The sequence below is a fragment of the Scyliorhinus canicula genome, chromosome 4 (genome assembly GCF_902713615.1).
Source record: "Scyliorhinus canicula chromosome 4, sScyCan1.1, whole genome shotgun sequence".
Classification (NCBI taxonomy): Eukaryota; Metazoa; Chordata; class Chondrichthyes; order Carcharhiniformes; family Scyliorhinidae; genus Scyliorhinus; species Scyliorhinus canicula.
Window position 1 is genome coordinate 181,125,940 of NC_052149.1, and position 13,361 is coordinate 181,139,300.

The following is a 13,361-nucleotide window of genomic DNA, read 5'->3' on the forward strand; positions in this document are numbered from 1 at the left end:
ATAACCAAATAATTACTGTCATTATACAGGCAACAGGAAGGTATCCATGAGGCAGATACCATGCTGAGGATATTATTTTGTGCTTGGTTGTTGAAGGCTAATATTACTTTGCCTGCATATTTATTCCTAGTTATCTGAGGAATGTGTCAAAGTGGCAGAAATTCTGCATATAATATTACTTGCATTGGATATGTGGATTTTCTGATAGGAATAATTTATTCCTATTGGAAAGGGAGGAGGAGAATGAGGACATGCAAGAGGATTAAATTGATGACCCTTAGATTCTCTTCACTGGAAGCATCTCTTCGACTGGCCAAGGTCTATGGACAAAGAAGGCTAATATGAGTATTAATACCTCAAGAGGCTGAACTCCCACCAGAGATTATTGTGAAAATATAACAACTGCTGTCTGAGATACTTCAACCTACTTACATCAGGAAAAGAGCACCATCTGTTTGAGACAGGAGTGCAGGAGTGCCTGTGGAAGGTTTTACTCCTCTGGTGTGGTTGGTGGATGGCTCCACGTACTGGGAGTGGGGCAAGAAGGTAAGAGCCACTGGAGCAAGAGCGTCTTAATGGCGCGCCACAGGATAAGATGGCGGAAGGAAAGGGGGCTGCTTTGCCCCCCCCCCCCCACACACCCCACCAATGGTCAACGGAGCAGTTAATAGAGTTCTTAATGAAAAGTTTTGCCAGCAGAGGAAAGAGGCCCAGAAGACCTGATCAAGATGGTGGAGCCGATTAAGTCAGGGATCAAAAGAGTGGATCAGAGGCTGGAGTCCTAGGGCCAGACAATCCAGAAAGGGGGGAAGCATGAGGAGAAGTTAGCCTCATTAGTGGCTGAAGTAAAGGTGATGTGAGGGACCCAAATGAGGCTGAAGGAGAAGGTGGAGCATCTGGAGAATCACTCCAGAAGACAAACCCTCAGGATCATGGGGATGCCCGAAGGCATCGAAGGAGCGGAGGCCGGCGTGTACATGGTTAAGATTCTGGAGAAACTGATGGTGGAGGGGGCCTTTGACCGGTCCCTGGAGATTGACTGAGCACACAAGGTGCTGTTGAAGATCCCTGACTTGGACTCGCACCGGTTGATTATGGGGGGGCAATTGTAATACTGTTATAGAACCGAGCTTGGACAATCAAAGTTCTAAGTCGGCGAAGGTGTCGGCAGTGGCAAAGGAGCTGAAGGTGTTTAAGGAGCAGGGGGGCGGGGGGCGAGGGGGGGGGGGGGTACATGGATCTAAACAACACGGGGGAGGTAATGGTCGCCACATATGGGAGGCACACAAGGTGATGGTCGGGGGAGTTAATCTCAATTTGGGCACATAGGGAGAAAGTAGAGCGGGCGGAGTTGGCAAGGCTGGTAGCCGAGATTTTGAGGGTGGATAGGAGGTATTCGGAGGCCCCCGAGGCAGGGCTCTTGAAGTAGAGGCAGAGACTCCAGATGGAGTTTTGGCTGGTGTCCATGGGGAAGGTGGTGAGAAAGTTAATGAGCGCCAGAGAGGCACTATATGAGTACGGGGAGAAGGCAAAAAGGATGTTGGTGCATCAGATGAGGATGCAAGAGGCGGCGATGGAGACTGGCAGAGAGAAGGAATGCAGCGGCTTTTGGAAGGACTGGAGTTTCCAAGGGGAAACGCTGGCTCGGGGACTGGGGGCCCCAATTGTGTTGAGGAAGTTGATGGACAGTATGGGGGCGATGCAGGCAGGCTAAGCACTGGGGCCGAATGGGTTCCCAGTGGAGTTTTATAAAAATGTTTGAGGGGGATCTGGGGCCATTGTTGGTGAGGGCTTATGAGAAGGCAAGGGAGAGGGGGGAACTCCCCCCACCCCCCCCCCCCCCCACACTATCGCAGGCAGTGGTGGCGATTGACGCGGATAAGGCGTTTGGCCGGGTGGAGTGGGAGTATCTGCTGGAGCAGTTGGAGCGGTTCCAGTTCAGACAGAGGTATATGGACTGGATCTGCTGTACAACGTGCCGGTTTTAAGTACGCGGACAAAGCGTGTGAGTTTGGGGTATTTTGGGCTGTATCGGGGTACAAGGCAGGGGTGCCAACTCGTCCCCATTGGTTTTTGCCTTTGCAATACAAATGCTGGCAATGGCGCTTAGGACATCGAGGGATTGAGTGGGGGGTTGTCGAGCAAGGGTCTCATTGTATTTGGGTGACCTGTTGTTATGTATTTCAGGCCTAATGGGCAGTATAGGGGACATCATGGGGATTTTAGAAGAACTTGGCGGGTTTTTGATGTACAAGTTGAATATGGGAAAGAGCGAGGTGTTCCCCATTGAGACTGGAGGGCAGGAGTGGAGGTTAGAGGAACTACTGTTCATGGTTGTGGGGATGAGCTTTGGATACTTGGATATTCAGGTGGCTCGGGGTTGAGCGCAGCTGCACTAGTTGAACCTGACTCAGCTGATGGAGCAGATGAAAGTGGATTTCAAGAGGTGGTATTGTCACTGGCAGGGCAGGTGCAGACAGTAAAAATGACAGTGCTGCCAAGGTTTCTGTTTGTGTTTCAGATCCTTTTGCTTCAAAGTAATTGTTAAGAAGGTTAATGCACTGATCTCTGGGTTTGTGCGGGCGGGTAGACCCCGCGGGTTAGGAGGGTTTTTCTGGATGGGCGGCAAAGGGGGGTGCTGGTGCTGCTGAACATGATGAACTATGGAGCGGTGAATATCGCTATGGTTAGGAAATGGGTCGTGAGGTGTGGTCGGCGTGCGGTCCGATGGAGGCGGCATCGTGTAGGGCTTTTTTTTCAGCTCCTCTTCTGTTCTCACTGACCAGCTACTCCGTGAGCCCAGTGGTGGTGTTGGCGTTAAGGGTGTGGGGGCAGTGGAGGCAGTATTTGGGATAGGGTGGTGCCTCGGTCAAAGTCCTAAGTCACCGATCTGTGACAACCATAGGTTTACGCTGGGGTAGGGGGGGTTGGGTGGGAGGTTTCAGGGGTGGTGGCAAGCAGGGGTTGAGCGATTTGCTAATCTGTTCATAGGGGGAAAATTTGCGAGGTTGGAGGACCTGGAGGAAGAGTACGATCTGCCCTAGGTGAATGGCTTTAAGCACCTGCCGGTCCGGGATTTTGTGAGGAGAGAGGAGCTTTCCTTTCCTGGGCTGCCACCTCTGGGGTTGCAAGACAAGGCGTTGTTGAGGGATTAGATAGGGGAAGGGAAGGTGTCTGATGTCTACAATGAGGTGTTGGATTGGGAGGGAGCCCTGGTGGGAGACAAAACGCAAGTGGGAGGAGAAGCTGGGGGGAGTGGGTGTCAGTTGTTTATAATGTTGTTTTGTTGTTCTTCTGCTTTTGTTTGTTTTTATTGTTTATATGAAAATATCTTGAATAATATCTTTTTTTTTATAAAAGGGTTTCCCGTACCAGCCTCCCCGGACAGGCGCCGGAATGTGGCTTTTCACAGTAACTTCATTGAAGCCTACTCGTGACAATAAGCGATTTTCATTTTCATTTCATTTCAATTAAGATCCTTCCGAATTGAAACAGTCAGACAAAGGGAGAATGCTGTATTGTTGCATTATTCGTATAGAAGTTGGAACTAATTGTTATTAACATGTAAATCTGGTGTGTCACATTTTACTGCTGCACTTCTGCCATGTGCCAAGTAACAATGTATCAAACTACCAGCCAAATGGAGAGTTGGAAGGAATGTACTGAATGAAGCATTTTAAATTCCAAGTGTGATTATTTCTAACTTATGGGAAGCAACAACGTAACATGTTGGCAGGTCTTGTCTGTGAATAAAATCCATAACATCTAAAACAAATTTAATGCTGAATTAGGTTGAAAATTGAACCCAAATTAGTCGAGGAAGAGGGAGAAAATCTGAGTGAATCGTGCAAATACAAAATGGCCATCACAGCAATAAGCACACGGTTCCATCCCATGGTGAACTGGGAGGCTGACGAAGCCATAGCGGCAATTGAGATGTTTAAACAAAAAATGCAGACTTACATTCAGTAGCCTTCTAAAAGGCATATTGAAAAGAGGAAAAAATCTGCAACATCCTTTTATGGACAGGAGAGAAAGGGTTAAATTTGTTTCATGGTTGGAGGCTAAATAAAGATGACAGCTGAAACCCAGACAAAACCTAAGAAAAATCCAACACATATCTCCAGTCAAATCATTCAATCTCCCAATATGAATTTCAAGGCAGAAACCAGGTGAGTCTGTTGACAATTAGAAAACCAGATTGAAAAATGCAGCCAGAACATATAAGGCGCAGAGGAAAGACTGCTGGATCAGTTAATTTGGGGCGCTGCCCACCCTGATGTACCAAATAATTTAATTGAAAGGGACAAGGGGACAGGCCGACGACAGTGAAACAATGAGTAGACATGAAGATGCTTACTGCACCAACAGTTATCTAGTTAAGTGAGGAAAAAGGCAGCAGGTTTCTGCAGTGAAACAACAACAACTGAACGTACACCAGGCAGAGTGAAAGGTGTGCAAGATGATCACACATGTTCACAGACAGAAGGAAATGTCCTACATATGGATAAAATTGTGGAACTTCTGGAAAGCCACATCACTGTAGAACAAAGAAAGAAAATGGTAAATTAGATATCAGAGAAAGAGCAGCAGGGCAAATGAGAAGGTTGAAAGCACCCATACCCTGGATGATAATGGTACTTACAAGGACACAAAAGTCTAAAAAACTATACAACTACGTGTAATGTTTGGTTGTGACAGTTCCCAGGGAAAATAATTCACACAGCCATTCCGATCATGAAGGAGGTGAGAAATAAGCCCACAATCATCACAAATATGAAGCTCAAGTTGATACGGGAGTACAGAGTTGCATCATCTCACTCAAAGTAGACTAGAACATCTATTTGGTTACCCGAGAAAAGTTGCTTTGAACCCAAGCAACGTCTTGTTAACGGCAGATAGGGAAACTGAATTTTGACAGCTAGAAGCAACCCAAATCAGAGGGACAAAGGAAACACTGCATGTTCTACTTTACTGAAAGATAGTTCTGCCATTCTGGAGTTGAGCAGTTACAAAAAGCTGCAGCTTATATCAGGAAACCATGAGATGAAGGAGACCAAACTGAGGATTGAAGGTAGTTCATCCACTAAATCTGATCAGAAACAAGGAGGATCTGGTACAAATGTATCCTGAGAGGTTTGATGAGATTGCTCCAGAAATGGAACAAATGATTTACCCCCTCCAACCCCACATTTAGTACCAAAAGAACAAAAACAAAAGCATGAAAGACGGTTCCAAGAGATGGAAAAAGCAAGGTAATCGCCAGAGTCACACACCCTACAGATTGGAAAAATTCCACCATGGTACAGAGAAACCAAATAGGCAGCTGAGAATTTGCCTGGATCCCAAAGATCCATAGAAGCCCCACAGTGCAGAAGGAGGCCATTCAGCCCATTGAATCTGCACCAACCTGCCGAAAGAGCAGTCTATCTGAGCAAATTCCCCCACCCCAATCCCTTTAACCCAGTGCATTGACCATAACCAATCCACCTAACCTGTACATTTTTGGACTGTGGGAGGAAACTGGAGCACACGGAGGAAACCCAGGCAGACATGGGGAGAATATGCAAACTCCACACAGTCACCCACAGTTACCCAAGGCCAGAATCAAACCCAGGACCATGGCGCTGTGAGGTAGCTGTGCTAACCACTGTGTCACTGCGCTGTTCTAATCCTAATCGATCAATAAAGAGGAATTACCAACACTAGAAGAGATCAGGGGCAAATGTTTTTAGCAGATTTGATGATTCTTCACTATTGACAACATTCAACACTGGCTCCAATTCCTGTGGTTACCTTTTGGTCTGAAAGTGATCCAGGTTGTATTTCAGCAGAAAGTAGATGAGACATCCAAAGGGTGTAAAGAAGCAGTTACCATAGCTGATGATATGCAGATTCCTGATGTAGTTGAAAAAGTAGATGACTACCTTCTACATGAAGCATTGGAGACAACCAAGGAAGCTAAGATCAAACTAAACAGACAAATGCAGTGTGAACGTGACAGAATGCCAGTTCCTAAATGTGATGTACACACCTGATGGAGTCAAGCCAAGCCTTGCAAAAGTCACAGCCATCTCTGAAATGGAAGCTCCAAGAGACGACAAAGAGCTGAGAAGTTTCCTTGGCCCGATCCAAACATCAGTTCTTTCATACCTCGCATGTCAGAACACAAGACAAAGCTATGTTCTAATGAAATAAAGTATGGAATACCATTAGACAGAGCCACATGAAAGGAGTTTCAGCAAACTAGAAGAAGTAATATGCAAGGAGACAAGTCTGTCACATTACAACAGTAAAGAACCTGTCATTCTGCAATTGGGGGAGTCGGGTTGTGTAGGGACATGGGTCGAATCTGGGATGGTAGGGTCAAGGGAGAGTGATTGGGCTGGCGGAGGATTTCAGGTCAGACTGTGCCTCAGGGTAGGTGTTGGAGAGGAGCAACGCCAGGCTTTGGGGTGCGGTGGGAGGTTGTGCATGAGAGTCGGGCCTGGTTGGAGTTTGGGGGAAGGGAAAAACCCGGAAATGGTGGAGGAATACCATGAGTTGGGGAGGTCCTGTTGAATGGTGCAGTGCCTTGAGGTGAGGGGGCCACATTGGGGGGAGGAGTAGTTCTGGAGTGTTGCAGGGGTTTTGAGATGTGGGCGGAGTTCGGTAGAATGTTGGTGTGGGTCTGTGCAATAATTACCCAGAAACGGATATGTGTGAAGTGATATCCTTGGGCAGGACAAACAAGGCAAAGGAATACATGATAAACGGTAGGACCTGGGAAGCACAGAGGATCAGCGGGATTTAGGTGTGCACATACAACAGTCCCTTAAGGTAGAAGGGCAGGTGGATAAAGAAGTTAAGAAGGCATATGGTATACTTGCCTTTGTTAGCCGAGGCATCGAGTTTAAGAGCAGGGAGAATATGCTGGAAATATATAAGCCGTTGGTTAGGCCACAGTTTGAGTATTGTGTGCAGTTCTGGTATCCACACCATAGGAAGGATGTGATAACACTGAAAAGGGTGCAGAGGAGATTTACATGGATGTTGCCTGGTCTGGAGACTTTAGCCTTTGAAGATAGATTGTATAGACTGGGGTTGTTTCCTTGGAGCAGAGGAGACTGAGGGGGGACATGATTGAGATATATAACATTTTGAGGGGCATAGATAGAGCAGACAGGAACAAACCTTTCCCCTTGGTAGAGGGATCAATGACCGTGGGGGATAGATTTAAGGTAAGTGGCAGGAGGTTTAGAAGGGTTGTGAAGAAAAGCGTTTTCACCTAGAGGATAGCAGGAGTCTCAACCTCACTGCCTGAAAGGCTGGTGGAGGCAGAGACCCTGATAACATTCAAGAAGTATTTAGATATGTACTTGCAATGCCAAGGCATACAAGGCTATGGACCAAGTGCTGGGAAATGGGATTAGAATAGTTAGGTGGTTGTTTTTGACTGGTGCAGATATGATGGACCGACAGGCCTCTTCTGTGCTGTAGGCTTCTATGACTCTAAGTTAGAAGAGGTTTTAATTCTTCTAACTTTTTCTGGGTAACTATTGATATTACCCAGTTGGAACCACCTGACGTCTGACCTAAATCACACTTTTGGATGGTTCCCTTTTGAGGACAATTGCTGAGGGGAAGTTTGCAATAGTCATGCAACCCTTACCTGGGAAAGTCCAAGAGGGGTTCCCCAGTGCACCTTTGCAGCCTCTCCCACCCCAATATAATGCCCTGGAACTCGGAAGTCACAGCCCTATTTTTAAAAGAAAATAGTGATGTTACATTATTGCATTATTCATAAAGTGTTGGGAACTAATTGTTATGAGAATGTACATCTGGGTGGTACATTTTACTGCTGCGTTGCAGTCATGTGCCAAGTAACAATACATCAGAGCAGTAGTCACATAGAGAGCTGAAAGAAGGACACTTGATGAAGTCCAGCATTTTGAGTCCAAAGTGTTATTATTTCTAATTTATGTAAACCAAAGACATAACAAAGAGTTACTCAGTCCGACAGATTGGGAGGAACAAGTGACAATTGTCAGGACAATATGATAATAACCAGATAATGTTTTCTCTGTGATATTGATTGGGAGATTTATACGAACAGAACAACAGTAATAACTGTCAAACCACTCAAATTTATGAATGGGATAAGCTTTCATTATATTAATGTGAAGCTAGTTTGTGATTAACTTATCCTGTTGTCGCCCAGGAAGCTGTTATAATGCTTTCATCACGTGATAGTTCATCATATAACCCTCATTACTCTGAGCCTGTTATTCACAATATTGATTTGACTGCTATCATTGCTCTTGTTCCTTTAGGCACAAATCCAGTAAGGTTTCCACAGACAGAGTGAATCAACAGATACAATGAGACTGATGCCAGTGCAAAAATATCATAGAACAAACTAGCAAATTTCTCAAGTTCTGTTTTACATACTCCAGTGAAGGCATGAAACGCATCCTGAAAGAGAATCTCAAGAATCATAGATTCTGCATTCTGCAGAATGTCAAAATGAACAAAGGCTTGCAGCATCCTGATATTAGTGGTGCTGATAGCAATGAAAAGATTGCTCTTCCCATATGAGCATATTTAACATGAAAGCATGGGGATAGCAGAATAATCTGCTGTGGGTCAGTTGGTAGCACTATCATCCCTGCACACAAGTTTATACTGACATTCCAGTGCAGTACAGAGGGAGTGCCGCACTGCCTTTCAGGTGAGCGATTAGACTTGAGGTCCCAGCGATACTCCCAGGTGGATGTAATAGATTCTATTGCAGTATTTCAAAAAGAACTGCTGATGAGTTATTACTGGCGTCCCAAAGGGCGGTACGGTGGTGCAGTGGTTAACATTGCTGCATCACGGCACAGAGGACATGGGTTTGATGCAGGCCCCAGGTCACTGTCCGTGAGGAGTTTGCACATTCTCCCCGTGTCTGCATGGGTCTCACCCCCACAACCCAAAGATATGCAGGGTAAGTGGATTGACCACGTTAGATTGCCCCTTAATTGCAAAAAAAAAGAGAATTGGGTACTCTAAATTTATTTTACAAAAATGACTGGTGTCCATATAAAACTCCCAATCAGAAAGAAAACATTGTCTGGTTATTATCATATTTGGCTGCTATATTTCCTGCATTACAACAGCGACACTGCTTCAAAAAGCACCTCCTTTGCTGTGAAACAGTTTGGGACAATATAAGATTGTGAAAGGCACGAGGAATTATTTTTATAGTTTAGCAACAAGGAAAGGAATTCATTGATTGCATAGCTGTTGTCCAGTTCTTCCAAAAAGGCTTTCTCACCAAGTAAAGTCACTTCACACCTTCCTGCCCCCTCCTCCCACACACATTCTCTCCAATTCTCTCGCTGACAATGACTGCTGCCAATTTCCTTTGTGCAGCAGAAGACTACAGTTCCCCTGCCATCAAGCAAACTTTCAAAAGCTAAAAGCATGCAATATAATTGATGCACTCAGAACTCCATGTGCACAAGCTGTGTTTATTTCACACAACAGCATATAGTTCAAAGTGCCAAGAATTCCAATCACCTCGCCTACAACTATGTCTAAATACCATTTTTACCCTGTGTGCCAACTAACTTGCTTCTAACGATGCTCCTAATCTACGACTAAAAGTTTCTCCATCGGTCAGAGGGATGGCTCTTCTAGCGCTTTAGTGAGAGCTGCAGACTCTCATGCCAGGTTATCTGCTATCCCAGAGGGGCCAATTTCCCATAGCATTTATCCTATAGTGACAAGTGGTGCTTGGTCAAAGTCTGAAGTTGTCTCCTCTGAAGGTATTGGAGGAGACCATAGCGTAACAGAATTATTGTCACTCTCCAGAGATGATTTTGTTTCCCATTAGGTATCTGAATATTTTTCTCCCAGTGTTTGAATCGCCCAAATCATCATTTCAGTGTGCCTAATCAATTCACTTTTATCTCTCCTCCACCCTATTCCCATCCATCATACTTCCTTTATAATTACATCAATATTCAAAATATTTAATGGCTTCTCATTTCTGTTATAATTTGTTCTTTTAAATGTTAATTCTAATCCACTCAGCAGGAATCTTTGTGCTTCCATTCACCTTCTCACCTTTGAGTGCACCAAATCCTCCTCCTAATCTATTCCTTTATTGTGAAAACAAGACCCCATTTCACAACCTCCAATTCCCCCCTCCTTCAATAAAATATTGTCCTACCTGGCCCACACATATCCTCTATTTTCTTTTCCATAATTTCACTCATTCTATTACCTATCCTTTTTTTATTATAAAGACCTTAACCCAGCAACATTTTGATATGTGTGATACTTACAAATTGTTCACTGAACACTTGATAGCTTGTTGCATTACTTTTGTTACCTGTTCAAAATGGACTTGGAAATAATGGTAATTACTATATCAATGTGAATAGTTGTACAGACATAAAATTTGAACTTGCAACTTCAGCATACTCCCCTACCTGCAACTACAGCCACCTTCTCCCATGTGAGAACCTGCTCTTCTGTGAAACCGTTCTTTTCTTCTAGCTTGCTCAACCCCTCCCCTGTGGTCCCCTTTCTTTCTCAGTGCCACCTCTGCTCCATTTCAGGCCTGCTTCTTCAACGTAGCAGGTTTCTTTAGTTCTGCCCAACTTATTCCCCATTATGGTTCTATCACTTTTCCATTGCCAACTGATTTGCTTCCTCATCGTGACATTATACAGCAATGTGTTATTAAAACATTTGTTCTGTGATACAATTTAATATTCCTATTCTTGCACTCTTACACTGGGGAGACTGTAGTGTATCGGTATTGTTGCTGGACTGATAGTTCAGAGATGAGGGTAATGCTTCAGGGTACCTGGTTCGAATCCCACCATGGCAGATGTTGGAATTTGAATTCAACTAAAAATCTTGAATTATAAGTGACCATGAAACCACTGTTGATTGTCCTAAAAACCCATCTGGACCACTAATGTCCTTTAGCGAAGGAAACCTGTTGTCCTTACTCGGTCTGGCCTACATGTGATTCTAGGCCCACAGCGATGTGCTTGACTCTTCACTGCCCCTCTATAATGGCTGAGCAAGCCACTCAGTTCAAGGGCAAATGGGGATGAGCAACAAATGCTGGTCTTACCAGTGATGCCCACATCCCATGAAAGAATAAGAAAAGCTCATACAACAACTGAAGCACACTGGGAGATTTACCCATTACATTTATAAAACTACTATCTATTGAACAACTTTTAAGCTGTAATAGAGTGTATTGCCATATCCTGGTGCAAGTATTACAAATAGTAAGCACAAAGAACCCGGACTGAACATCCAGAAATCCAAGAGTTAATACTACTTAAGTAGATATGTGAACTTCCACCCATTTCCCTTGAGAAAGAAGTTGCTCCTATTTTGTTAGTGTGATGTGGAATAAATGTGTGTGTGTGTGTGTTAATGACTAATATAGAACGTGTTGCAGCGGATGAGTTGATAGTTATATGACTCAACACCAGACAGAAACAACAGTATAATCAAGATTCAACCAATGAAAACAAACTATTTCTGCTTCAGTTCTGTCGACGAATAATTTCCAATTCCTTCCACCTAGCTGCATACATTGGTGAATCTGTGCAATTTATGCGATAAAGAGATGCCACAGAAATGTTATTCATCACCTCTGCAGATAGAATTGTTAAAATATTGCAGAAGAGCCAAATGATAATGCAGCTCAATAGAGCCTGTAGAAAGATAGGAAGCAGGTTTGAACACACATATAGTTGAGTTTTAATTCTTGTCAATGTGGAATAACAAGAGATATAAACAAGTTGGCTCGACAGAGAGAGGCCAACAGCGTGGGTTCAATTCCCATACCAGTTGAGGTTGTTCATGAAGGCCCCGTCATCTCAACCTTGCCCCTTGTCTGAGATGACTGTCAGGTTAAATCACCACCAGTCAGCTGACGTCACACCCTCAAAGGGGAAAACAACCTTTGGTCATTTGGGACTATGAAGGCTTTACTGAGTCAGGACGAATGATGAAACAAAATTAGAACTGTTTCAGAAGGCAGGCTAGAAGACCCTTAGGATAGGGTCTTCTGGTTTGGAAACTGGTCAGGGACAAGAGGGTGTAGCTGCAGCTGAGGCAGGTAAGAGGACCCAGAGGGCAGGCATACCAGCCTCTACAAGTGTCTAATAGGTTTGAGGCTCTCTTGGCTTGTTTGGATGAGAATGAAAGTTCCAGGGTGGTTGCGCAAACTGACCACAGCAACGCAGTACAGGAAGTCATTGAAGTGGGGGAGCAAAAAGAAATGTAGTGATGGTAGAGGCAGTTTAGTGAGAGGGATTGACACTGTTGTCTGCAGCAAAGAGCCAGAGATCAGATGGCTATGTTGCCTTCCAGGTGCCAAGGTTTGGGGCATCTCCTCTGGCCTGGAGAGGAACTTGCAATGGGAGGGGAAAGGTCCTATTATTGTGGTCTCTATACATACCTGCAACAAAAGTAGAATGAGGAAAGAGGTCCTGCATCGAGAATTTCAGCACCTCGGCACTAAATTAAATATCAGAACCTCCCAAGTTATACTCTCTGGATTACCAGCTGAGCCAAGTGCAAATTGGCGCAGGGTACATAAAATTAGAGAGATGAATACGTGGCTCAAAGACTGGTGCAGGTTTTGCTTTGTGGAACACTGGCATCAGTACTGGGGAAAGTGGGGACTATACCGCTGATACAGCTTACATCTGAACTGTGTTGGTACCAGTGATCTTGCAAACCGCATAACTAGGGAAGCAGTGAGGGTTTTAAATTAAGCATGGGGGTTGGTTCTGGAGACATGATATATAGACTTACAAAGCAAAAAGATATGGCAGCATTGCAAGGCAACTATTTAGATAATGATACTCTGAGTATGACAAAGAGGGACAGTGTACAAATATTTTTAAAAGCAGCAAATAAGATCAAAGGGGGAAAAATGGTAAAAAGGGAAAATTAATGGCTCCTTACTGAAATGCACATAGTATTCGGCACAAATTAAATGAAGTAACAGCACAAATTGAAATGAATGGGTCTGATCTTGTAACTGCATGGAAATCAAAGCTGGGAAGTAAATATTCAGGGATATGTGACTTTTTGTCAGGACAGACAGGAAGGGAAAGGTGGTGGGGTAACTTTTGTTTGTGCGAGAGAATACATATGACAGTAAGAAATGATCTTTGGAAAATGTAGAATCCATATGGGGAGATGTAGGAAATAACAAGGGAAGAATACACTGGGGGAGTAATCTATAGCTGTAGGAGATAATGAGGACATGTGAAAAAGGCAATACATTAATCATGGGTAACTTTAATCTATAATAATCATAATAATCTTTATTAATTTTCACAAGTAGGCTT

General features: G+C 44.2%; 1 protein-coding gene across 1 annotated transcript in view; it reads left to right on the top strand.

The window, feature by feature from the left end:
* The window catches only part of unc5a (unc-5 netrin receptor A), a 717,175-nt gene that overhangs the window by 204,603 nt on the left and 499,211 nt on the right, over positions 1-13,361 (top strand). The window lies entirely within an intron of this gene.